This window comes from Pinus tabuliformis, chromosome 6 (genome assembly GCF_031772625.1).
Source record: "Pinus tabuliformis cultivar Carrire ecotype Pingquan chromosome 6, CPIR1, whole genome shotgun sequence".
In the NCBI taxonomy this organism is placed as follows: Eukaryota; Viridiplantae; Streptophyta; class Pinopsida; order Pinales; family Pinaceae; genus Pinus; species Pinus tabuliformis.
Window position 1 is genome coordinate 731,601,324 of NC_142292.1, and position 26,079 is coordinate 731,627,402.

The following is a 26,079-nucleotide window of genomic DNA, read 5'->3' on the forward strand; positions in this document are numbered from 1 at the left end:
GTCTCTTATTACGACTTCAAATTTCAGTAATTTTTGGATGCAGTAATTAAATGAGTTGTACTTATGTATATGTGTGTATAGTTTACGTGAGCTATTTTTTTATTCATCAAGCATCCCATAAGAGTATGAATACTTTGCTTACATTATGCTTTGAAGGTTATAAGTTCATCCTTTCTCGTTTTGCATACGATGAATGTTGTGGATGAACGATAATAATGTATGGCTCATTTGTGTGCTTACAATGAGTTGCATGGTGTGCTTACATGCATCGATGGGGCAAATTCTCACTAATTATCATGATTTAAAATTGGCTAAAGATACTTACACATGATAGGCCTGGATATTATAGTAGATAAATGTCTTTTGGATTAATCACATTCTTAGGATTTGGTCGAATTTTTGAACCAACTAATATGGTTCATCCTCAAGATAAGGTGGAAAAAATCATACAATCTTAATGAATAAATAATAAAGATGCATCATTACTAATAAAAACTAACTATTGAAAACTAACCGTTGGAAATAATTTAGTTAAACAAGTAACTAGAAATCCTAAAAATAAATTATTTAATATTTTAAATCTATTTATAAATTATTTAATATTCTAAATTAATTATAATTCTATTTAATATTATTAATTTAATTATAAATTGATTTTAGAAACAGCAATAATAATAATATAATTAAACAATTTAATAAAAATTCTTATTAAAATATAATATTAAATCATAATAAAATTTTAAGAAAACGAAAAAAAATTATATAAATATTTTATTCTCCCCAACTATATTATAATGTAATATTATATCTTAACGACTATTTTTATTAAACCTTATTCTTATCCTTTATTAGAGTCTCAGAACTCCACTATTAGAGTTTTAAAACTCCATTATCCACATACCATCACATACTAGACCCAATGTTATAAGTCAATCACATATTAAACCCAATGTTACAAGCAGTCATGGAAAAGGCAGTCTCAAATTGAGAGTTCATCTCCTCTACACTTGCTACAGTCCTAGCTGCAACCTATTTCATGTCCTTTCCCTTCTTCTTCAATGGACACTAACTAGCCTAATGTCCCATGTCATGACTTCAAAAACAAATAAAAGTTATATTCTCTAATATATAAAATATTAGAGTTGTATACAAACTTTTTTTTAATTTAAAATTACAAAAATGTGTAATGAATAATGAGTAAAAGATTCTAAGATTATCGAATCAATTTTTTTGATTTTATATGTCAGGTTTTAAACTAACCTTTGAGAGATGAAAGTTTATTTAGGTTTCATTTAATTTTTAAATTGCAAATCTCAATGAAAGTTTATTGAATTATTTTGATTTTATATCTCAGTTTTTAAACTAACCTTTGAGAGATGATAGTTTATTTAGGCTTTCATTTAATTTTTAAATTGCAAATCTCAATGTTGAGTAACACTCTGACACTCGACTTCTACCGTGAACTAAAGCTCGCTCGAGCTCGAGTCATTCGATAACGAATAAGCGCTTTGGGGGAATGGTTGCGATTCATTTAACTCCACCGCCAAAATCCTTTAGATTACCGATCCTTCTTCGTGGAGACATCTGGCTCTTTTCTTGGTTATATTATTCTCGTATGTGTGCCACGTTTCTTTGTGCATGTCCTACACCCGTGTCGTTCTATTGGACGTCGGCCCTTAATAATACGCCGCTACCCTCCTTCGTCACCTTGCATTGTGAATGTGACTTTTAGACATTTTCGATTCTTCATTACAATCTGCGGGGCACCAGGGGTTAAACTGTGTGGAAGAGGCCGCCTATGGATGTATTGACTTGCTTGACAGTGAGTTATAACTATCTTTATTTATGTTGCTGAATCTTTCAATTCCGTTATTGATTTTAGAATCATATTTTACCATTTTATGATCGCTATTGATCGACGTTGATAACTATCTTTATTTATGTTGCTGAATCTTTCAATTCCGTTATTGATTTTAGAATCATATTTTACCATTTTATGATCGCTATTGATGGATGGCTATTGATCGACGTTGATGGCCATCCTTAAGTCAATTGCTTATTGCTTATTCAATAAGTAATAAGTTGCATTTATTTCTGGAATAAGTTGATTGCAGATTTCCAGAATATTTGGGAATTCGGATTTTCAGAATATTTGGGAATTTGACAGACGTCCATTGCAGATTGCAGATTCCCGGATCGATGAATGGATATTAATCGATGGGTATTAATCGACGTTGATGACCATCTTTAAGTCGACTGCAGATTCCTGGAATAAATTGATTGTATTTAGGGTGAATAAATTGATTGTATTTAGGGTATTTAAGAATCCGACAGACGTTCATTGCAAACTCTCGGAATAAGTTGATTCCCAATTTCTCCAAGAAGTAGGAGAAGTCAATCTAGCACAATCTTTTTTCCCTTGGCTTTAAGGGGAGGAAAAAAATTAAAAAAAGGAAAGAATAAGAGCATCTGGAAAAAAACGATTGATTTCTATCAATAAGGCGGCTAAACAACTGACGCATAAAATAGCTAATACAGGCGTTGTGGAAAGATAGGTCTTTAGATCTTGCATTGTGAATTCTCCTTATTGATCATAATGTGTAAGTGATTCAACCGTATCAATAGTTATGAATCCTAGAGAAAACTCGGAACTGATGAATATATATATATATAATGTGATCCGGGCTGTGGTCCTATTTATAGAAAAGGAAAAAGATGTTTCATCACCATAATTAATAGTGATATTCTAGATAATAGACCTTACATGTATAAAGTCTTTTCACTCACGAGACCGAAGAGAAATGAAGGTGGAAAAAAGTGGGAAACATATTTCGAATTCTATAAAATAAAATTAAAATAACATTGTCTAATGATTAGAAGGGATGTAGCGCAGCTTGGTAGCGTGTTTGTTTTGGGTACAAAATGTCGCAGGTTCAAATCCTGTCATCCCTACCTTTCCCTTCTTTTCTATGGAAAGAAAGGAATGAAAGATCATTTGATATCGATTCGATGGGAACATCAAATAATTGAATCGTATCATATGCGAAAGTGTTTTGCTCTAAGAGTATCAACAAAAGGTATTTTTCCTTCATCTCTGAATATTAAAGAAAGCGCTCTTAGTTCAGTTCGGTAGAACGTAGGTCTCCAAAACCTGATGCCGTAGGTTCAAATCCTACAGAGCGTGATTCTGTTCCTATCAAATCCAACCCTCAAAATTATCGATAATTCATTCCAACTGGAACGAGCAATGGAATTTGACCTCCCAGGAAAAGTAGGAGGCCAATGAAATTGGAGGATATTCCAGGATCAAATATCCAATTGATCACCACGTCGGTATTGTGAATATGCAGTTACGAATAATCCGGCCAAAGTTATAGGAATTAGACCTAACACAATTCCGGATGGCAAAGCCTCAATCATTTCTATTCAACGGAATAAGTAGGGATAATAGCTATACTGGATAGTACCCTTAATTTGCTATGAATCTCAATGATCAGAAATTTATATAGAGGGAATAAACAAAATTATTGAAATTGAAATAGTGAACTGAGAGGGTTTCCCCTTCCTTCATTTTGAATAAGTTGTATCTTGCTCGAACTAATGAATAGGACTAGGGTGAAAATGATAGAAGCCAATAAGAAACCGAAATAACTAATTATAGTTATAGTAGGCGTGGAAGGACTGAATGAAATATGGTTTATACATATCTTCATGAGACAATTACCTAAATTTTTCTTTTCGTAACCTTGAGATCAGAATACAAAAGATCAATTGTCCCAATTCGTACCAATTCTCCTATATCTACTATAGGATATGTATGAATGAACATGGATGAGAGGAGATCTATAGTAGAAATCTCTTCATTATCCTAGAAATCATTCATCAAGCAACTAATGAATAGCACCGGCAAACCCCTTCACAAATTGTCGAATGTAATCTTCTTACAGGGTGAATGAATTCTCAATCAGTACGATTGGATCACCTGGCATTATCTTTTTACCAGCAGCTATCGGTCCAGAGACTGGACCGGAAGAAAACTCTCCACAGACATAGCCAAAGTTTTGTGAATTTCACGTTTAGGTGTAAGAAAGAATATGAATATCCAGTTTGTCCTTTCATTTCTCGATCTTATTGATCCAATCATTCGACCCTCTAGACGGATTAGGTTTTTTCAATATTAATTATTAGAGCGAGTAGAGCATGATATTACAGAAATTCCACCTATTGAAAAGAGTAACTTGTAATTTCACATACCTAAAATTGCCTTGGTTCTATTGCACTATCCACTTACAAGTTACTATAACTAACTCGAGGGTCGTACATTCACGACGGAATCGGGATCAAATGTACGTAACTCACTATCTATATTGGTAATATGTACGAATATGTCTCCAGAGGTTCTGTAATGGAAATACAGACTTTTCCTTCCATTTACTTACCTCAACAAGGCGACACCCGGATTCGAACTGGGGATGGAGGATTTGCAGTCCTCTGCCTTACCGCTTGGCTATGTCGCCGAGATATGGGAATCCCATGGACAGATCGAATCTTTTGTCCTTTCAAGTCATTCGTCCGTCCTTTAAGTATAGTATGAGATGTATGCTAAAGTCAACCATAAAGGAAATGGATCTAATTTGTTCTCCATCTTTCTTTCGATCTGACTATTTTCATTAGGAAATTTTCTAAGTGAGTTTAACATTTAAGAATGGTTTGATTCATTCGTTCATAGCTCCATTTCACGTGGTTGGAAGAAAGTATCAAAGTACCTCTTCCTTATCCTTTTTTTTTAATTGGAAGTATATCTGGATACGGGTAGAATTTCATGGGATATAGTGGAGACTGAATATACATCCGAATCTTTTTTGTCGGATTGATCCATATAGATCAATCGGGAATAATTTAATAGATTTTTCTACAGATGGGAAACTTCCAATGCGATTAGATGAAAATGAGGGAGTGTTTACAATCCCTGAATTTGGTAAGATACAATTTGAAGGATTTTGTCGTTTTATCGATCAGGGCTTGATGGAAGAACATAATTTTCCAAAAATTGAGGATATAGATAAAGAAATTGAATTCAGGGTTTTTGGTAATGAATATGAATTAGCAGAACCTTTCATCAAAGAGAGAGATGCTGTATATTAGTCCCTTACATATTACTCTGAATTATATGTACCAGCAAGATCGATTCGGAGGAATAGTAGGAAGATACAGAAACAAACTGTATTTCTCGGAAATATTCCTTTAATGAATTCCCATGGAACATTTGTAGTAAATGGGATTTACAGAGTCGTAGTTAATCAAATATTAATAAGTCCTGGTATTTATTACCGTTCGGAATTAGACCATAATAGAATTAATTATATATATACTGGCACTCTGATTTCAGATTGGGGAAGAAGATCGAAATTAGAGATCGATGTGGGAGAAAGGATATGGGCTCGTGTAAGAAGAAAACAAAAAATACCTATTCCAGTTCTATTATCAGCTATGGGTTTAAATCTCGAAGAGATTCTGGACAATACTCGCTATCCCGAAAGTTTTTTATTTTTATTGAAGAAGAAGGAGAGGTGGGAGCGGGAGGAATATCTATGGTCGAGGGAAAAAGCCATTCTGGAGTTTTATAAAAAACTCTACTGTATAAGTGGCGATTTGGTATTTTCCGAGTCTCTATGTAAAGAATTGCAAGAAATTTTTTTCCGAAAAAGATGTGAATTGGGAAAGATTGGTCGACGAAATCTGAACCAAAAACTGAACCTTGATATACCCGAGAACGAGAATTTTTCATTACCAGAAGATGTATTGGCTGCTGTGGATTACCTTATCGGGGTGAAATTTGGAATGGGTACACTCGATGATATAGATCACCTCATAAATCGATGGATTCGTTCTGTAGCAGATTTATTACAGAATCAATTTAGATTATCTCTAGGTCGTTTAGAAGATGCAGTTAAAAGAACTATACACAGAGCAACCAAGCGCAGATCAACTCCTCAGAACTTGGTCACTTCAACTCTATTAAAAAACACTTTTCAAGATTTTTTTGGTTCACACCCCTTATCCCAATTTTTGGATAAAACTAATCCATTGACGGAAATAGCTCATGGGCAAAAATTGAGCCATTTAGGTCCTGGGGGCTTAACAGGGCGAACTGCTAGTTTTCGGACACGGGATATTCATCCCAGTTATTATGGGCGTATTTTTCCAATCTATATGTCTGAAGGAATGAATGCTGGACTTGTTGCATCGTTATCTATTCATGCAAAGATTGGTGATTGTGGTTCTTTACAAAGTCCATTCTATAAGATCTCCGAGAGATCGAGAGAAGAACATATGGTTTATCTACTACCGGGAGAAGATGAGGATGAATACTATCGGATAGCTACTGGAAATTCTTTGGCGTTAAATCAAGGAATTCAAGAGGAACAAATTACTCCAGCTCGATACCGACAAGAATTTATAGTTATTGCATGGGAACAAATCCATTTCAGAAGTATTTTTCATTTCCAATATTTTTCCGTTGGAGTTTCCCTTCTTCCTTTTCTCGAACATAATGATGCGAATCGCGCTCTAATAGGTTCTAATATGCAGCGTCAAGCAGTTCCACTTTTTCGACCCGAGAAGTGCATTGCCAGAACTGGGTTGGAAGGTCAAGCAGCTCTAGATTCAGGAAGTGTAGCTATAGCTACACAAGAGGGAAGGATCGAGTATATCGATGCTGTAAATATAACTTCATCGGTTAATGGAGACACTGTATGAACAGAATTGGTTATATATCAACGTTCTAATACCAATACTTGTACGCATCAAAAACCTCAAATTCATCAAGGGGAATGTGTAAAGAAGGGACAAATTCTGGCGGATGGTGCGACTACGGTAGGCGGAGAACTATCTTTGGGAAAAAACGTTTTAGTAGCTTATATGCCATGGGAAGGATACAATTTCGAAGACTCAATACTCATTAGTGAACGTCTGGTATATGAAGATATTTATACCTCTTTCCATATCCTAAGATACAGGATTGAAATCTGTATGATTAGCCAGGGTCCTGAAAGAATCACTAGAGAAATACCTCATTTAGATGCTCATTCAATTCGTCATTTGGACGAAAATGGTCTTGTAATGCTAGGATCTTGGATAGAAACAGGTGATGTTTTGGTAGGTAAATTAACGCCTCAAAAAATAGAAGAATCATTATGTACCCCAGAAGGAAGATTATTACAAACCATATTAGGTATTGAGGTATCCACTACGAGAGAAAATTGTCTCAGAGCACCTATAGGTGGAAGGGGTCAAGTTATCGACGTGGGATGGATCAATAGAGTAGATGATTCTGGTGATAATGCGGAAACAGTACACGTATATATATCACAAAAACGTAAGATACAAGTGGGTGATAAAGTAGCTGGAAAGCATGGTAATAAAGGTATTATTTCAATAGTTTTGCCCAGACAAGATATGCCCTATTTGCAAAATGGAATACCAGTTGATATGGTATTGAATCCATTAGGGGTACCTTCACGAATGAATGTAGGACAGATCTTTGAATGTTTGCCCGGTTTAGCAGGAAACCCGATGAACAAACATTATAGAATAACACCTTTTGACGAAAAATACGAGCGAGAAGCTTCGAGAAAACTAGTGTTTCTTGAACTTTACAAAGCTAGTGAGCAAACAGCTAATCCATGGGTATTCGAACCAGATCATCCTGGAAAACATAGATTAATTGATGGAAGAATAGGAGATGTTTTTGAACAACCTGTTACAATAGGAAAAGCTTCTAAGTTGATTGGGAATCATTGATTGTAGATTCCCAGAGTATTTAGGAATCCGACGGACGTCGGTTGCAAACTCACCCCCGGAATATTTGGGAATGTGACGGACATGGGGCAGTCAATTGACGCTCTTGTTTCTTCCTATTTCTAATAAATAGTGTCATATTAACGGAGTTCTTGATAAAAAAAAATCTTACGGCCACTATATTTCCATGATTTTACAGATTATGGTATATTTTCTAACTTCAACACTGACCGAAATCATTGAGCCTCGGAGGTCATAAGTAGAAGTGTTGCTCTTGGCCTGTTACAAGATTCATCTCTTTTGTTTCTCACGGCTTTTTTCTGGATTTTAATGAATGTATTGCTGGCTTTTTAGGCATTTCCGTTTCAAGTAATTGAACAGTAACTCGGGGCTTCTTTGTGTACTGTGATGGTTTCCAAAGCGGGTTGGTTTTTCTTTTTCTTTGTGTATTGTGATGGTTTCCAAAGCGTGTTGGTTTTTCTTTTTCTTTTTGTCAAATTATGTGAGGAACGTGATGATGATGACTCCAAGGATAATGACTGCCATTAACTACGTTTCTTTTAAGGTTAATTATATTTCTTTTCAAATTAAGTTGGGCATTTGATGATGACGACCTTATACGATAATGGCTGCGATTAACTAAGTTTATTTAAGTTCTAATTATATTTGAATTTGCAGGTATATGTTAAGACTGTGCATTCATGTAGTGAAAGGTTGGTTCCTGGATCATTAACAGCAATTTCACAGTTTTGCTAGCAAATGCCTCAAATTAGCGAACCTAATCTTTGTGGCCTGTATATTGCATTATGTGGAAGAAAGGTTCCACTTTGGCGAAAAGATCTGGCAAAGGTGTTCTATTTCCATCAGTCAGGTGGAACTATTGACTTGAGATTCTCGAGGTTGTGGATTTCGATTTTTTCAGAAAACAATTTTGCCGTGGTCTACCCAGCTTGCTTTTTTGCCCTGAAAGTCATAGGAAATTAAATTCCGGAAACCAACCAGGAAAATCTGGCGGAAAATCGTTCTCCGAAATCCTGGAAATTTTCGTGCACGTTTTGGATTTTGCATATCGTTCATTGATCTCTCGTGTTACATTTGCATCTCCTACATTGAAATCGTGTTACATTGATACTGTCCTTCGTTTTGGAGTTCGCATTTCCTTCATTGAGATCTCTTCTTACGTTGATACTATCAGTACTCTGTCATTATTGATAGCACTGTTATCAACTTAGGTGGTTTTGTGCGCCTTGGGCTTTTACTGTTTGTATTTGATTTCCGTAATGGTGGCATATTGTTGGGGGATGGTATTTTGTCTTTGCTGCTTCTTTTCTCATTGAGAACTCTTTTTACAGTAATACCCTCCTCCTCTCATTTTTTAGCATTTTTACATTAACAGCACCCTCCTCCTCCTGTCTATTTTGATAGCAATGCTATCCACTTTCCAGGTGGTTTTGTGGGTGCTGGTCTTTTTCTGTTTGTATTTGATTACTGTAATGGTAACAAATCCACAAATCGTTGGGGGTGGTATTTTATCTTTGTTGCTTCTTCGCTCTTTGGAGGTTGGAAATGTTGAGATGTCTTGTGCAAGAAAAGTTCCCCATTCCTTCCTTTGCTTTAAGATGACTGATGGAAGAAAAGTCCCCATTCCTTTGCGTTTGGTGGAAGAAAAGGCCCCCATTCCTTTGCTGTGATTGTAAATGTTTCAAATGTTCCCAGTCAATGTTCCCCCATCCACTTACCTCATATGCTTTGAAAAGTATTCACCACCTACTTCTGGAATCCAAGCCAGTGGGTTTTTTCTGCCGTCCCTACGAACTAGTAACATTTGAAGCATTAGAAAAATGTGAAAAACAGCTGTCAATTTTCATCTATGATGCCTAGTTGTACAAGATGTATGGTAATAGTTTTTATTAAATACATGATCCTTTCCTCGTCTATGACTATTAAATTGTGTGGAATTGCCTTTTTCAGTTACTTTTGTCACAATTTCCATTTCAATTACTTTTGTCACATTTACCATTAAAACGGTTAATGGTATTATTTATGGTTAATAGAATTTATTCAATTAATTTTTCTATGAAATAAATAAAATAAAATTTCTTTACAAATTGAAATAAATCAAATAAATGGCCTTACCATTTCACTCAAATAAAATGGCTTTACAACTTCACTCAAGAAATTATGTGTCATGTGGAACACCATATGTGTCATATGGTCTTGTATATATATGTTTACTTAGGTATTGCCATTAGAATCGTTTCGATAATTCATATTATGTGTCATCATTAATCATTCCTCTTAGCCCATAATTAAGACATATTTGGATTTCACACAAATAAAATGGCTTTACAACTTCACTCAAGAAATTATGTGTCATATGGCGTTCCATATGTGTCATATGGTCTTGTATATATATGTTTATTTAGGTAATTAGAATCGTTTTGATAAGTCGTATTACGTGTCATCATTAATCATTCCTCTTAGTCCATAATCAAGACATATCTGGTTCAGTATCTGGTTCAGGTATGAGTGATGAAGTATTATCAGTTAATGTGTCAAATCATGGTCAACATTGGTTGTTAGATTCCGGGGCATCAAACCACATGTGTATCCATAAAGAATGGTTTAAGGATTATAAATCAATTAATGATGGTGTTGTGTACATGGGTAATGATGTAACATGTAATATTGTTGGGATTGGAAGCATACAACTACAAATGTTTGATGGGACAACAAGAATATTAACTGATGTGAGGCATGTACCAGATTTAAGAAAAAATTTGATTTCATTAGGAGCACTTGATTCAAATGGATATAAAACTGTAATTCAAGGTGGAGTTATGAAAATCTACAAAGGTATCTTACTAGTGATGAAAGCTAAGAAAGTAGGAAATCTATTTCAGTTAGAAGGTAGAACTGGGTCAGATCATGTGTCTGTGTCTGAACATGACAGTAGTTCCATTCACTTATGGCATCAAAGATTGGGGCATATGAGTGAAAGAGGATTGAAAATTTTGGCTGACCGAAAGTTACTTCCTAATCTAAGATCTGGAAAATTGGATTTCTGTAAACATTGTCTGTTTGGTTTGATATTGGAGATTATTGTGCTTTCTTGCCATTAAATTTCTCAATTTCAAACCGGGCACTTTGAGTTTTCGCCATTTTGTATCAAAAAAGCACAATAATCTCCAATATCAAACCAGCAATTTAAAAATAAAAAATTGCCTTTTCCTTTGATTTTACACAAAAAATCTGCCTATGCCTTATGTATTTTTGCCTTAAAAATCTGCCCTTTGCACTTAATTAAAAAAAAACTGCCCTCTGCCATATGCACTTAAAAAAAAAACATAATATACATCCTTTTTCAAAAAACTTCAATATCCCTTATAATTCCTATTGTTGTCACCTTGAGATTTTCTATTTGAAGTGAAATAGGCAGAAATCTTTGTAGGTGACAATAATAGGAATTTAGTTCCTAGATTAGTTCCAGGTTGTTGGGAGGGAGTTAATGCCTCCTATATTTGATGTGAGGGAGTTATGAGGTTGTTAGATTCTCTAGTGCTATATAACAGGCAACCATTCGGATGGTTTGCTGGGAGTGTGAGAGTTTTGTGAGGCTTTCATGATGTAATCTCCTGATTTAATTAATAAACTCCTGATGCCTATGTTTGGTGGACGTAGCCCAGATTGGTTGGGTGAACCACGTTAAAAGCTGTGTCTTATGTGCTTGTTTATTTCTGCTGTGTGTTTAATTCAGTTTTTTGTGCACCTGATCCAACAATTGGTATCAGAGCATGTTGGAGGTGCTGCCTGGAGGTGCTGGAGGCGCTGGTGCTGTGTATACCCGCGGTGTGTGTGCTGTTGGCGCTGGAGAAGGGAATGCGTTGTTCGTTGTGTGCTGTTAGCGCTGGCTGGTGATTTCTGTGCGTGATTGGTACCGTGGACTGCTACATATGGCTGGGCGCATAATTTGTTTGCTGTGCATAATTTGAGTGTTGTGCGTGTGTGCGCTGGAGCTGGTGTTCCTTAAACATAGCTAAGCAATTGCCACAGCCATTTGTTGAGCGGATCGGAGCGCTGCTATACCTGGTGCGGTGTGCGTGGAGTTGTGGGTGGACGTTTCTGATGCCGGGTATGTTTTTTTAAATTGCTGGTGCTGCGTAACTCTATTCCAACACCGGATTATATTGTCAGTGCTGCGTAACTCTATTCCCATTTGTTCTGTTTATAAAACGCCAAAAGAAATAAGAAAAAAAAAATGTTTGGATGAGTAGCTTTGGGATTCGGAGCCAAGCTTGCCGAAATATCTTCTCCCACCATACGCTAGATTCAAATATCCTCTGCTGTTTTAAAACTTGGAATTGCACTGTTGCCTGGTCCTATTAAGGAATCCGTTTGACAAATAATCAAAGGAAAGTGGGTAATCATTTTTAATGCCATTAACCAAACAAAGAGGAGTGCGTACTTACTTTAATGCCTTTAAACAAAAAGGAGTATGTAATTATTTGTTAAACAAAAAAATAGGAGTTATAAGGGATATTGAAGTTTTTTGAAAAAGGATGTATATTATGTTTTTTTTTAAGTGCATATGGCAGAGGGCAGTTTTTTTTTAATTAAGTGCAAAGGGCAGATTTTTAAGGCAAAAGTACATAAGGCATAGGCAGATTTTTTGTGTAAAATCAAAGGAAAAGGCAATTTTTTATTTTTAAATTGCTGGTTTGATATTGGAGATTATTGTGCTTTTTTTATACAAAATGGCGAAAACTCAAAGTGCCCGGTTTGAAATTGAGAAATTTAATGGCAAGAATAATTTTGAGATCTGGAAGGTGAAAATGCACGATCTGCTGGTTCAACAAGGTGTGGCGAAAGCACTGTTGGGGAAAAACAAAAGACCTGCTTCCATGACAGAGGATGAATGGGATGAGATGGACGATAGAGCTCTGAGCGCAATTCGGTTATGTCTGGCGGACGATGTTCTGTTTAACATTGTGTCAGAGAAAACCGCCGCAGGCCTGTGGACGAAGCTTGAGAAGCTCTATATGACGAAATCTTTGACAAATCGAATTCTCCTGAAACGGCAGCTTTACAGTTTGCGGATGAAAGAAGGTACCTCAATTGCTGATCACCTGAATGTTTTTAATACCTTGTTGGTGCAATTAGACAGTCTAGATGTGAAATTTGATTCAGAAGATAAGGCAATAACTTTATTATGTTCTTTGCCTGAATCCTGGGATCATTTTGTTACTTCCATAAGTTTTAGTACATCAGAAATTCTTGAGTTTGATGATGTTGTTGGAGCCTTGTTGGCTGAGGAGACGAGGAAGAGGTCGAATGCAGACACCTCTACATCAGAGGTAATGATGGCGAGAGGTCGCTCACGAGAGAGACACTCCGGGGGAAAGCATAGTGACTCTCGTTCAAAGTCCAAAGGAAAGAAGCCAAAGATGAAGTGCTGGCATTGTGGCAAGGCTGGACATCTGAAAAAGGATTGTTGGAAGCGAAAGCAGGCTGATAAAGAGGGCTTTTCGACAGAAAAGAAGGAAGCCAACACCACAGATACAGGTTCAGTATCTGGTTCAGGTATGAGTGATGAAGTATTATCAGTTAATGTGTCAAATCATGGTCAACATTGGTTGTTAGATTCCGGGGCATCAAACCACATGTGTATCCATAAAGAATGGTTTAAGGATTATAAATCAATTAATGATGGTGTTGTGTACATGGGTAATGATGTAACATGTAATATTGTTGGGATTGGAAGCATACAACTACAAATGTTTGATGGGACAACAAGAATATTAACTGATGTGAGGCATGTACCAGATTTAAGAAAAAATTTGATTTCATTAGGAGCACTTGATTCAAATGGATATAAAACTGTAATTCAAGGTGGAGTTATGAAAATCTACAAAGGTATCTTACTAGTGATGAAAGCTAAGAAAGTAGGAAATCTATTTCAGTTAGAAGGTAGAACTGGGTCAGATCATGTGTCTGTGTCTGAACATGACAGTAGTTCCATTCACTTATGGCATCAAAGATTGGGGCATATGAGTGAAAGAGGATTGAAAATTTTGGCTGACCGAAAGTTACTTCCTAATCTAAGATCTGGAAAATTGGATTTCTGTAAACATTGTCTGTTTGGTAAACAAAGTAAACAAAAGTTTAAAACAGGCAAACATACTAGTAAAGGCATACTTGATTATATCCATTCAGATGTTTGGGGTCCAGCCCCTACAGTTTCATATGGTGGCTCATCTTATTTTGTATCATTCATTGATGACTTTTCTCGGAAAGTTTGGGTCTTCATGTTGAAAAAGAAGTCTGATGTTTTTACAGTTTTCAAGCAGTTTAGAGCATTGGTAGAAAACAGCACTGGTAGAACTATAAAATGTTTAAGAACTGACAATGGTGGTGAGTTTTCCTCCAAGGAGTTTGATAGCTATTGCAAGGATGCAGGGATCGAGAGACATAAGACCACAGTTTATACTCCTCAGCAGAATGGAGTTGCTGAACGCATGAACAGGACTCTTCTAGAGAGAGCAAGGTGTATGCTGAGTAACGCTGGGTTGCCGAAGGAGTTGTGGACGGAAGCAATGGCAACTGCTTGTTATGTGATAAACCGATCTCCATCAACGGCAATAGACTGCAAGGTTCCGCAAGAGGTATGGACAGGACACCCTTGTGACTATTCTAAACTCAGAGTGTTTGGTTGTGATGCATATGCTCTAGTGCCTAAACATCAGCGAACTAAATTAGATCCGAAATCGAAAAGGTATATCTTTGTTGGGTATGGTGATGGAACAAAGGGATTTAGATTGTGGGATCCTACTACCCGCAAAATCATCATCAACAGAGATGTAAGGTTTAATGAATCCTCTCTTGTACAGTTAGATGTAGATAGAAGATTGAAACAGGATGATGTATCTGATTTCCAGCATATTCAGTTTGACAGCATTTCTAATGATAGTCATAACGACCATAGTTCAGATTCTAGTCATGAACAGGTTTCAGAATCAGATTATGAACAGGGTTCAGATGGAGGACATGAACAGGTCTCAGATGGCGATCATGAAGAAATTCCTACAGTTGATAGACAGCCAATTGTGGAAGCACCAGAAACGTTCTTAAGGAGATCTACAAGGATCAAACGCCGTCCGAGAAGGTATGATGATTCAGTTGCTTTGATCGCTAATGATGATGAACCTTTGTGTTATCAGGACGCTGTAGAAGGTTCAGATAGTGACAAATGGAAAGCAGCCATGAAGGAAGAAATGATGGCCTTAGGTAAGAATGGCACGTGGGATCTGGTTGAACTTCCCAAAGGCAGGAAAACTGTGGGATGCAAGTGGGTCTTCAAGCTGAAACAAGGTGTGAATGATACGGAAGACAGGTACAAAGCTCGGCTGGTTGCGAAAGGGTTTTCTCAGAAAGCTGGCATAGACTTTCATGAGATATTTTCACCAGTGGTTAAAATTGTTTCAATTAGAGTTGTGTTAGCATTAGTGGCTCTGTTTGATTTAGAGTTGCAGCAGTTAGATGTTAAGACTGCATTTCTACATGGTGATTTAGATGAGGAAATATATATGGAACAACCGGAAGGGTTTGTTCAGCATCGCAATGCGAAATTTGTCTGCAGGCTCAAGAAGTCATTATATGGCCTGAAGCAGTCGCCTCGGCAGTGGTATAAGAAGTTTGATTCTTTCATGTTGAGTCAGAAATATGTTAGAAGTGAATATGATCATTGTGTTTATTTCAAACAGTTGAATAATGGCATGTTCATTATCTTAGTGTTATATGTTGATGATATGCTTTTAGCAAGCAAAAGCATTGATGAAATCAACAGGTTGAAGACTCAGATGGCAAGGACGTTTGATATGAAAGATCTAGGAGCCGCAAGACAGATTTTGGGCATGGAGATTTTCAGAGACAGGGGCAATGGTAAGCTGTGGCTATCACAACACAAGTATGTTGAGAAAATACTTTTGAGGTTTGGTATGAACAATGTGAAGCCTGTGTCGATCCCTTTAGCTTCCCATTTTAAGCTTTCTTCGAGTTTATGTCCTAATACCGATGAAGAAAAGGATTATATGTCTCGAATTCCTTATGCCAATGTAGTAGGATGTTTGATGTATGCGATGGTGTGTACGCGACCAGTTATTTCACATGCAGTTGGGGTTGTCAGCAGGTACATGGCAAATCCGGGTAAAGAACACTGGTCAGCAGTGAAATGGGTGCTTCGGTACTTGAGAGGCACAAGTAGTTATTGTATTTCTTACAATAAGAGTAGTGAATATGTTTGCGGATATGTTGATTCCGATTTTGCAGGTGACTTGGATAAGAGGAGATCAACTTCAGGGTACGTCTTTACTCTTGCAGGTGGAGCTATAAGCTGGATGTCAAAGCTACAAAACATTGTTGCTTTGTCTACTACTGAAGCAGAATACATTGCTGCTTCTCATGCTTGCAAAGAGGCGGTTTGGTTGAAAGGTTTGCTTGGTGAGTTTGGTAGGCTACAGGATAACATCAGGTTACTTTGTGACAGTCAAAGTGCAATACATTTGGCTAAGAATCCGGCCTATCATAGTAAGTCAAAGCATATTCCAATCAAATATCATTTTGTAAGACAGGTTATCACTGAAAGGGGAGTTTCTCTTGAAAAGGTGCATACAAAGGAGAACTGTGCAGACATGTTCACGAAACCAGTTTTGTTGGAGAAGCTACGCTGGTGTTTGGCTTCTCTTGGCTTGCAGAAAAGATAAAATAATAATAACAGGGCATCAGGCGAATTGTTGTCAAGGTGGAGATTGTTGAGATTTTCTGTTTGAAGTGAAATAGGCAGAAATCTCTGTAGGTGACAACAATAGGAATTCAGTTCCTAGATTAGCTCCAGGTTGTTGGGAGGGAGTTAATGCCTCCTATATTTGATGTGAGGGAGTTATGAGGTTGTTAGATTCTCTAGTGCTATATAACAGGCAACCATTCGGATGGTTTGCTGGGAGTGTGAGAGTTTTGTGAGGCTTTCATGATGTAATCTCCTGATTTAATTAATAAACTCCTGATGCCTATGTTTGGTGGACGTAGCCCAGATTGGTTGGGTGAACCACGTTAAAAGCTGTGTCTTATGTGCTTGTTTATTTCTGCTGTGTGTTTAATTCAGTTTTTTGTGCACCTGATCCAACACGTGTCATCATTAATCATTCCTCTTAGCCCATAATTAAGACATATTTGGATTTCACACAAATAAAATGGCTTTACAACTTCACTCAAGAAATTATGTGTCATATGGCGTTCCATATGTGTCATATGGTCTTGTATATATATGTTTATTTAGGTAATTAGAATCGTTTTGATAAGTCGTATTACGTGTCATCATTAATCATTCCTCTTAGTCCATAATCAAGACATATCTGGAAGTGTTTAGTCTTTTCAGCATGTTACTTTTAATATTATGTTATTGCAAATGATTTTTATATTTTATTATTTTGTGCTCTTATCTTTACTTTTAATATCATGTTATTGCAAATTGATTTTTAAATAACAAATTTTATTATTTGGTTCTCTTATCTTAAATATTAGGTTATTGCACAATGATTTTTATATTTTGTTATTTGTTTTTCTTCTCTTTATCATTATTGTGTAACTTAACACTTAACTAACAATTGCACCGAGCGGGTGCAAAGTTCCAAAGGGACCTCAATTTCACTCGAACAAAATGGCTTTACAACTTCACTCGAGAAATTATGTGTCATATGGTCATGTATATATGTTTACTTAGATATTGCAATTAGAATCGTTTTAGTAATTCATATTACGTGTCATCATTAATCATTCCTCTTAGCCCATAATCAAGACATAAATGTGGAACTGTATGGTCTTTTCAGCGTATTACTTTTAGTATTATGTTATTGCATAGATTTTTATTTTAGCCCACTTTTAATATTATGACATAAATGTGGAACTGTATAGTCTTTCCAGCGTATTACTTTTAGTATTATGTTATTGCATATGATTTTTATTTTAGCCCGCTTTTAATATTATGTTATTGCAAATGATTTTTATATTTTGTTATTTGGTTTTCTTTATCATTACTTTTTGAATGTTATTGTAAGTCTTTTCAGTTTATTACTGGTAATATTTATGTTATTGCAAATGATTTTTATATTTTATTATTTGGTTCTCTTTATCATCACTTTGTGAATGTTATTGCAAATTGATGGTCATTACTTTGTCAATGTTATTGCAAATTGATGGTGGAGTCAATGTTATTGCAAATTGATGGTGGAGTTGTAGATTTAGAGTATGTTATTTTTTTTAATGTCTTTTATGTGGCATTTAAGCATTATAAGAAATTGTAAGTATTATAAGAAATTGTTTTTTTAATGTTTTTTTGTTTTAATGTGGCATTTAAGAAGTATAAGAAATGGTTTGGTTTTTTGTTTTAATCTTACATTTAAGAATTATAAGAAATGGTTTTTTTGTTTTAATGTGACATTTTCGTATTATAAGAAATGTTTTTTTGTTTTTTTTAAGTGTCATTTTGGCATTATAAGAAATGTGTTTTTAAATGGACCCAGACTTTAATTACAAATGTTTTTTAAGGGGCGAAACTTTAAATACATAATTACATTTATGGTAGATATATTTTAACAAAACTAACTTAATTAAATGATGTTTTTTAAAAGGGGCTAGGCTTTAATTACATCTATACATCTATGGTAGATATATCTATTTTTAATTAAATCTATGGTAAATATATTTTAAATTAATTAAAAAAATGTTTTATTAAAAGATGTTTTTTAAAAAGGGCACATCTAATTACATCTATGGTAGATATATTTTAACTTAATTAAAAGAATTTTTTTTACAAAGAAGATATATTTTAATGATTTTTTTTTAATGGGCTGGACTTTAATTACATCTCGTAGAATATTTTAACAACAATAACTTAATTAAAATTTACATCTATGGTAGATATATTTTAACAAAACTAACTTAATTAGAATTGTTTAATTACATCTCGTAAAATATTTTAACAACAATAACTTAATTAAAATTATTACATCTATGGTAGATATATTTTAACAAAACTAACTTAATTAGAACTGTCATGAATTTTAAAAATTAAAATTATTATGAAAATACTAGCTGAATACTAGAAATTAGAATTATTATAAAACTAGAAATTACAGTTTATGAATGAAAAAGGTATTTTGGAGGAGTACCATGGTTAATGGGTTTTACACAATTTGCATACGTGGTTAGAGTGGTTTAAAAATATTCATGAAATTTTTTGTCCAATAAATATGTCCAAAGTTGTCGTGAATTCCCTGAAGACCATACATATGAGGCATAGTGTCTTAATTGAAGAGAATTAAAAAAACGATGCTCAATCCCAACTGTTTGGTATTATAACGTATTAATAAAAAAGGAAAATTTACATGGGGTAATTAAACGGAGCTGTTTGGTATTATAACGTACTAATAAAAAAGGAAAATTTACATGGGGTAATTAAACAGAGTTAACAAGATGGGCATTATTCCCAACATCTCGGTATTAATTTATGGGTTTCTATCCCATGGAAAAAGGGAAAATGTGACATAAATAGTCCTTAATATTCTTTGCCTCATGTGCCTTTGTGTTTTTTTGGTTGAAGCAGTTATTTCGTTGTCGTACTAATTTGAAACTTACAACTCTTAATCAGGTCATGTAGTCAGACCCTCGTTGTCATAGTAATTTGAAACTTACAATTCTAAATCAGGTCATGTAGTCAGACCCTGTCTTTCATAGTAATTTGAAACTTACAACTATAAATCAGGTCATGTAGTCAGAGCCTGAAGGTAGAAGGAAGAAACCTTAGTCCTTAATATTCTTTTCCATAGAATCTTAAAGTTCCTTTATGTTTTCATAAATAGTTCTTAATATTCCTTTCCACAGAATCTTCATGTGGCTTTGTGTATTTTTTTCCACAGAATCTTAAAGTGCCTTTATGTTTTCATAAATAGTTCTTAATATTCCTTTCCACAGAATCTTCATGTGGCTTTGTGTATTTTTGGTTAAAGTAGTGATTTGGTTTTCATACTAATTTGAAACCTACAACTCTAAATGAGGTCATGTAGTCAGAGCCTGTAGGTAGAAGGAAGAAACCATAGGAAGTCGTAGCAAGGTGCAATATATCGTCACATTTTTTCCCGGTAGTTTATGTATTGGCGTGTTGCCATTTTTTGCCCTTTCCATAGGGGTTTTTGTATTCATAGTGTTGAGACAACAATACTTTGCTGCAAGGACACCCAACATGACAATATAGGTGTCTGCATCCTATGGATGAGGTTAGATGTGTTTTGGAGTACAATAAGAATTGGCAAAGTCAAATCCCGACACAGAGCCACAAGATGTAGTGAATGAATATTCAATAAAAAGACTTAAGTATTCATCCATCTTCCCGTATTGGTGTATTCTTCAAATGTGGTTTTCTTATTGATAATGTCCCAGACATGGATGTGATGTAGCAAGAAGTTGCAAATACATGGATGTGATGTAGGCAAGAAGTTGCAGAATTGAAAAACAGTGAGCAATCCAAGAAATATTTGACAGGGCCACGAAACAATGTGTTTGCCTTTGAATTCTTAAAATAAATTATAGGAAAATACACATGCAAACATGGTTTGGAAAATTAGATTAATCTTAAAAAGAGTAAGATTTCTTTGGTAGAAGAAACATGTTGACTTTGATTACATAACGAACTTGTGGAAAACAATAAGGCAGGTCCAGTACACTGCTATGAAATTTAATTCAAAAGTCCAAGGACAAGTGTAGAAAATAAAATGGAAAATTCTTACCTACCCTAAACCAACTGTGTACTATGTAGGTCTCAAGAATATTGTGAACTTCAAATGGAATCATTTTTGCATCAAGGTCAATAAATGATTTTATGTTGGACTCAACGCAATAACTGAGAATGGTTACCAACCACGTGAGGTCTACTTGAACAATGAACTCATTTCTTCACAGCTTTGAAGGATGAGAACACAAGATGAGAACTATAGAGACAACTCATTCCATTGTACGCTATTCATCAAGTGTTGTCCTTATGTTTTCCATCTCATCTCCTGGCATAGAAATAGATCCTTCAAGTGTTGTCCTTATGTTCTCCATCTCATAATCAAAACCATCTCCTGGAATATCTCCTAGCATAGAAATAGATCATGAACCATCTCCTAGCATATAAATATTGCCTGGCATATCTCCTGGCATAGAATATAGAAATAGATCATGAACCATCTCTTGGCATATAAATATTGCCTACCATATCTCCTGGCATAGAAATATTGCCGAACTTAAAGTCTCTATTGTCCTCTTTTTCATTAGGTTTCCAACTAATCCAAAATGGATCTTGTATCAAACCTCTAAGTCTAGGTCTTCATATATAAATACTATCATAAAACACTATCGCAGAAGAAAACACTAAGAATGGCAGAAAACAGAGTAAAGCGAAGGTTGAAGTAATGTTGCACCGGAGCCGTCGGATTAGCCTGATCAATAGTCCGGACTAAATTGGTGATATCGCATCGGTGGAGGCCAGCGGAGTGTATCGAAGACAATCCTAAGGGAAATGCGACTGTGATCCAGCGATGTAACGTGGACCATCAGATCGACGTGCAGATCAACACGAAGACCACGTATATCGCATTGCAGATTCCAAAGGGGAGAACTTAACCAGCAGGCAGAAGACTACGCGATATGCATGGACCCGAAAGGTTTATAAATACGACTTTATATAATTTGAGTTTTGTGGTAGACAATATTTCAGGCAGGCTTCAGGCGGTAAGTGGTATTGGAGAGGCTCCGCCCGATTCCATACATTGGCCGACATGTAGCATGCCGCAGGAGAGAGAAAACCGCTTTTTTGGGTGGGTAAACTTCATGCAAGTGGGCCACCCAAAATGGTTGTCAGATGTTGGATTAGCAATCACGGATCGGAAGGTGAAGAAGGCACGAGCTAGTTGGATGATCAGGTTAGATGCAAACCGTCTAATTGAAGGCAGATCAATAGTGGGCTTGCGACAACAATAAAACACAGACCCGAGAGGATTATAGATACAACACTATAAAATTTAAAATCCGATATGCATCGTTTTGTCGGGTTTTTCTGTGCTTTGGTGTATTCCTATTATAAAATCAAAATACAAAGGAGTTCTTGTGCTTTAAGCATTTTGTCTTACCAAGACATGTCGAACCCCGAAAGGAAGGTGAACGGATAGAAGAGGAAGACAGAGAGCTCGAAGAGGAAAGGCGAACAGACATGGCCAATAGGCTTAAAATGCCATCCCATAACAGAACAGAAACAAGTCGGAGTTAAGAGATAGAGGGGAGACAGAGAGTCAGAGAAAACAGATAGCTATGAACAGTTGATTAGAGGCACTAAGAGGGAGAGTCTGTGCACTCTTTAAACTTGAGGTTTTTGAGTGAAATCCCTGTGTAATATCACTGTTGTTGTGTTATGGCTTTGATTGAGCTCACACCTGTAAAATCTGTTCTTGAAGACATAATATAGAGGTTGACACTGAAAGATAGACCAAGAGATGTAGCAAGGAAGTCTGGTGAACTCCTTGATTATTTGTTGTGTTGATGTGTAGAATTGTTATGTTTTCCAATTGTTAAATGTATGTATTATTCACAATATTTTTGATCCGTTGCATTAAGTAATATAGGCATTCCTACCCATGAGTTTGTAATACCTTTTCTCCTTAACTTAATATCCAAATCGGATCAAGTGGTATCAGAGCATTTGGTTTTGCTAAGGTTAGACAAGCTTGTGCTGGATTTTGAATGCTAACTAGATTAAAGCTCAGACTAGGAGAAGGAGAACTTGTTGAGGCTAATCCAGAGATTGGAAGAGTCTATTCTCATAGGAGAATGTCAAAAGAAGCTCCATTGGGATCAGAAACTCAATTTATAGAAAGCTTTAAGACACTCTGAGCTATGGTGGAAGAGATGTACCTAGAATTTAAGAAGGGTTGGGGTGAAAAGACTTCAACACTTAAACCAGACAAAGAAGCAGATGAACATTTTCTAGTTGCCCCTCCAGAAGGCAAAGGGAAAGGGGAAATGCCTCCTCCACCATATCCTCCATCATCACCTTCGTGATCCTCATCATCTTCTTAACATAACACTATCTCTTCTAAGAAGAAGAGAAAACTTCCTTAATAAAATTAGATGTGAAGTTTGATTTGCCAATTTATGATGGAGAACTCAATGCAGAAAAGCTAGATAATTGGATAAGACAAATTGATGTATATTGCAAGGTACATAACGTTGATTCAAAAAGGAAGAAGATTCAGTTGGCTAGCCTTAGACTTGGAGGAATTGCACTAGTATGGTGGGAAGGCAAGACACAATCTGATTTACAAAAACATGGTAAAATCATTTCTACCTAGAATGAATTTGTTTTTTCTATCAAAAAGCAATTCTATCATTTAGCTTACATGCAGCAAGCAATGATGAGTTGGCCAACTCTTCGCCAGTTGAAGGGTCAAAGTGTAAAAAGTTATACTTAGGAATTCAGAAAGAGAGCTTTAACTCTAGGTACATCATTAGACTCGCTTGAGACTTTATTGAAGTATATAGGCAGTCTTCATAGCTATTTAAAGCATACTATTCTCATGTTTAATCCCATTAACTTAGATGATGTTTCAGTTCAAGCCACACATCTAGAAGCTAGAGGCAAGAATGTAAACACAGAGGTTGGGGGATCATCTAAATATTCTGTAAGCAAGAGTAAGGAAAAGAGGAAACTGAAATGGAAGGAGAGGAAAACAAACAATGTAAAGAAGGATAAACCTTCATGCACTCATTTCAAAAAAGGACACGATTAGGCACACCACTAGTCTTTACATCCAGAATGGAAACCTAAGAAGTTCGGTGGAAAGAAGAAAAAGAATGTTGCTACTATTTAGCAGGACTTGGGATCAAATTTAGGCGATGAAACAACAGTTACAGCCACAGGTATTAAAGGTAAAGATTCTGAAGCATCCACAAGTAATTCTACACAATCTGTTGATAATGAAAGTAATGAGAGGGAAAGAAATGAGCTTTTTTGTATTAGAGTAATTTCCAAGCACAATAAGATTGATACTTTATTTAATAGTGGATCACAAGTAAATTTGATTTCTGAAACAATTGTAAAGAAGTTAGGATTACAAACAAAACCTCATGAGAAGCCATATCCATTAGGTTCGGTGTGTGACAAAACAAATCTACAAGTAACGAGACAATGTAAACTTAGGTTTGCTATTGGATCAGCATTTGTAGATGAGGTTGAATTAGATATAATTCCATTGGATATCTGTGGTATTGTTTTGGGAAGTCCATACTTGTATGATAGGAAAGCTATTTTCTATAAAGTTAAGAATATGTATCAACTCACTAAAGATGGAATAGAATACATTGTAAGAGCTCATAAACTCAAAGGTAATTATTCTCTCATAAATTCAGGGTAGATGAAAAGAATTGTGAATTCAAGTAAGCAATTTTTACTAATGGTTGTAAAGGCAAAGGATCCTAAAAAATCCAATGCATTTGAAGGCCGTGATTCTAAACAGAAAGCTGATTTAGATAAAGTTGTTTCAGAGTATGATGCTCTATTTCAAGAACCAAAAGGTTTGCCACCAAAAGGTCTGCCACCCAAGCAAGAAATAATACATGATATTTATTTGCAGCAAGATGCCCCATTACCTAACATTGGAATGTACAAGTTGTCAGCATTAGAGAATGCAAAGATAAAGAAGCAAGTACAGGAGTTTATCAATAAAGGGTTTTATATGACCAAGCACATCACCATGTGGATCTCCAATCGTGCTGGTGAGAAATAAAGATGGTTCGTGGAGAATGTGCATTGATTATAGAGCACTAAATAAAATAATGATAAAAAATCGTTATCCTCTTCCTCATATTGATGATTTATTAGATCAATTGAAAGAAGCAGTTTACTTTTCTAAGTTAGACTTGCAAAGTGGTTATCATCAGGTCAAAGTTACAGAACAAGATGCATGGAAGACTTCTTTCAAGACAAAGAAGGGACTGTATGAATGGTTGGTTATGCCTTTTGGCTTAACTAATGCTCCTGCTACATTTATGATAGTCGTGAATGATGTACTTAGACCATTTATTGATGATTTTGTAATTGTTTATTTAGATGACATTCTTTTTTTTAGTAAGACATGGGAAGACCATGTAAAGCATGTGAAGCAGACTTTAGATGTTTTAAAAAGAGAAAATCTCTATGTAAAACTGTCAAAATGTGAATTTGGTAGAACATCTTTAAATTATTTGGGTTATATTGTAGGGGGTGATGAATTGAAAATAGATCCCTCTAAGGTTGAAGTCATTGTGAACTGGCCTAAACCCAAACTGCAACAAAGGTTAGGAGTTTCCTAGGGGCATCACAATACTGGAGAAAGTTTATTGCTAACTTTTCTTTGATTGCAACTCCATTACATGCTTTAACAGGATTGAAATAGGTGTTTAAGTGGGGAGGCAAACAATATAAATCCTTCGACAACTTAAAAGAGAAAATAAGTACAGCACCAGTACTAGAAAAGCTAGATCTTGAACATCCATTTGAGATTGAGAGAGATGCGAGTGACTATGCCATGGGAGCAGTGTTGATGCAACACGAAAAACCCATATGCTATCATTTTGAGACATTTACTTCTGCAGTAGTTAATTATCCCAAATATGATAAAGAATTGTATGCATTAGTACAAAGTGTGAAAAAGTGGAAACATTACCTAATGGGTAAAGAAACAATCATACATACAGATCATCAACCACTTCAATATTTTCACTCACAAACTAAATTGCGGCAATCAAGATATTATAGGTGGATGGGTTTTCTATAGTAATTTCATCTTGTCGTCAAATATAAGAAGGGTATACACAATAAGGTTGCAGACATGTTATCAAGACCAATCATAAATGCATCTACTATACTTAAGCATAACTCAGTAATGCATGAAAGTTACATTGCACAATATGCTCAAGATGTAGATTTTAAAGATGTATATGCAACTTTAAGTCATGGCAAGCAAGTAGAAGAATTGGAATATTATGTAAAGGACCAACTCTTATGTCATTTGGGAAATTTATGTGTTCCACAAATTGAAAGAGTTAACATAATTCGAGAAGCACACACTTCTCTCATATCAGGTCATTTTGGTGTAAGTAAAATAGTTGCACAATTGCAAAGGTTCTGTTATTGGCCAAGAATACATGAGAGAGTTT

At 35.5% G+C, this 26,079-nt stretch overlaps 3 non-coding genes across 3 annotated transcripts; 2 read left to right on the top strand and 1 right to left on the bottom strand.

Annotated features, from left to right (window-relative positions):
* The first annotated feature begins 2,878 nt into the window (after nt 1-2,878).
* Nucleotides 2,879-2,952, top strand: TRNAP-UGG (transfer RNA proline (anticodon UGG)). Its single transcript has one exon. It is a non-coding gene; the product is annotated as a tRNA-Pro (tRNA).
* A 158-nt stretch (nt 2,953-3,110) lies between these two features.
* Nucleotides 3,111-3,184, top strand: TRNAW-CCA (transfer RNA tryptophan (anticodon CCA)). Its single transcript has one exon. It is a non-coding gene; the product is annotated as a tRNA-Trp (tRNA).
* A 1,262-nt stretch (nt 3,185-4,446) lies between these two features.
* TRNAC-GCA (transfer RNA cysteine (anticodon GCA)) lies at nt 4,447-4,517 on the bottom strand. Its single transcript has one exon. It is a non-coding gene; the product is annotated as a tRNA-Cys (tRNA).
* Nucleotides 4,518-26,079: the final 21,562 nt, after the last annotated feature.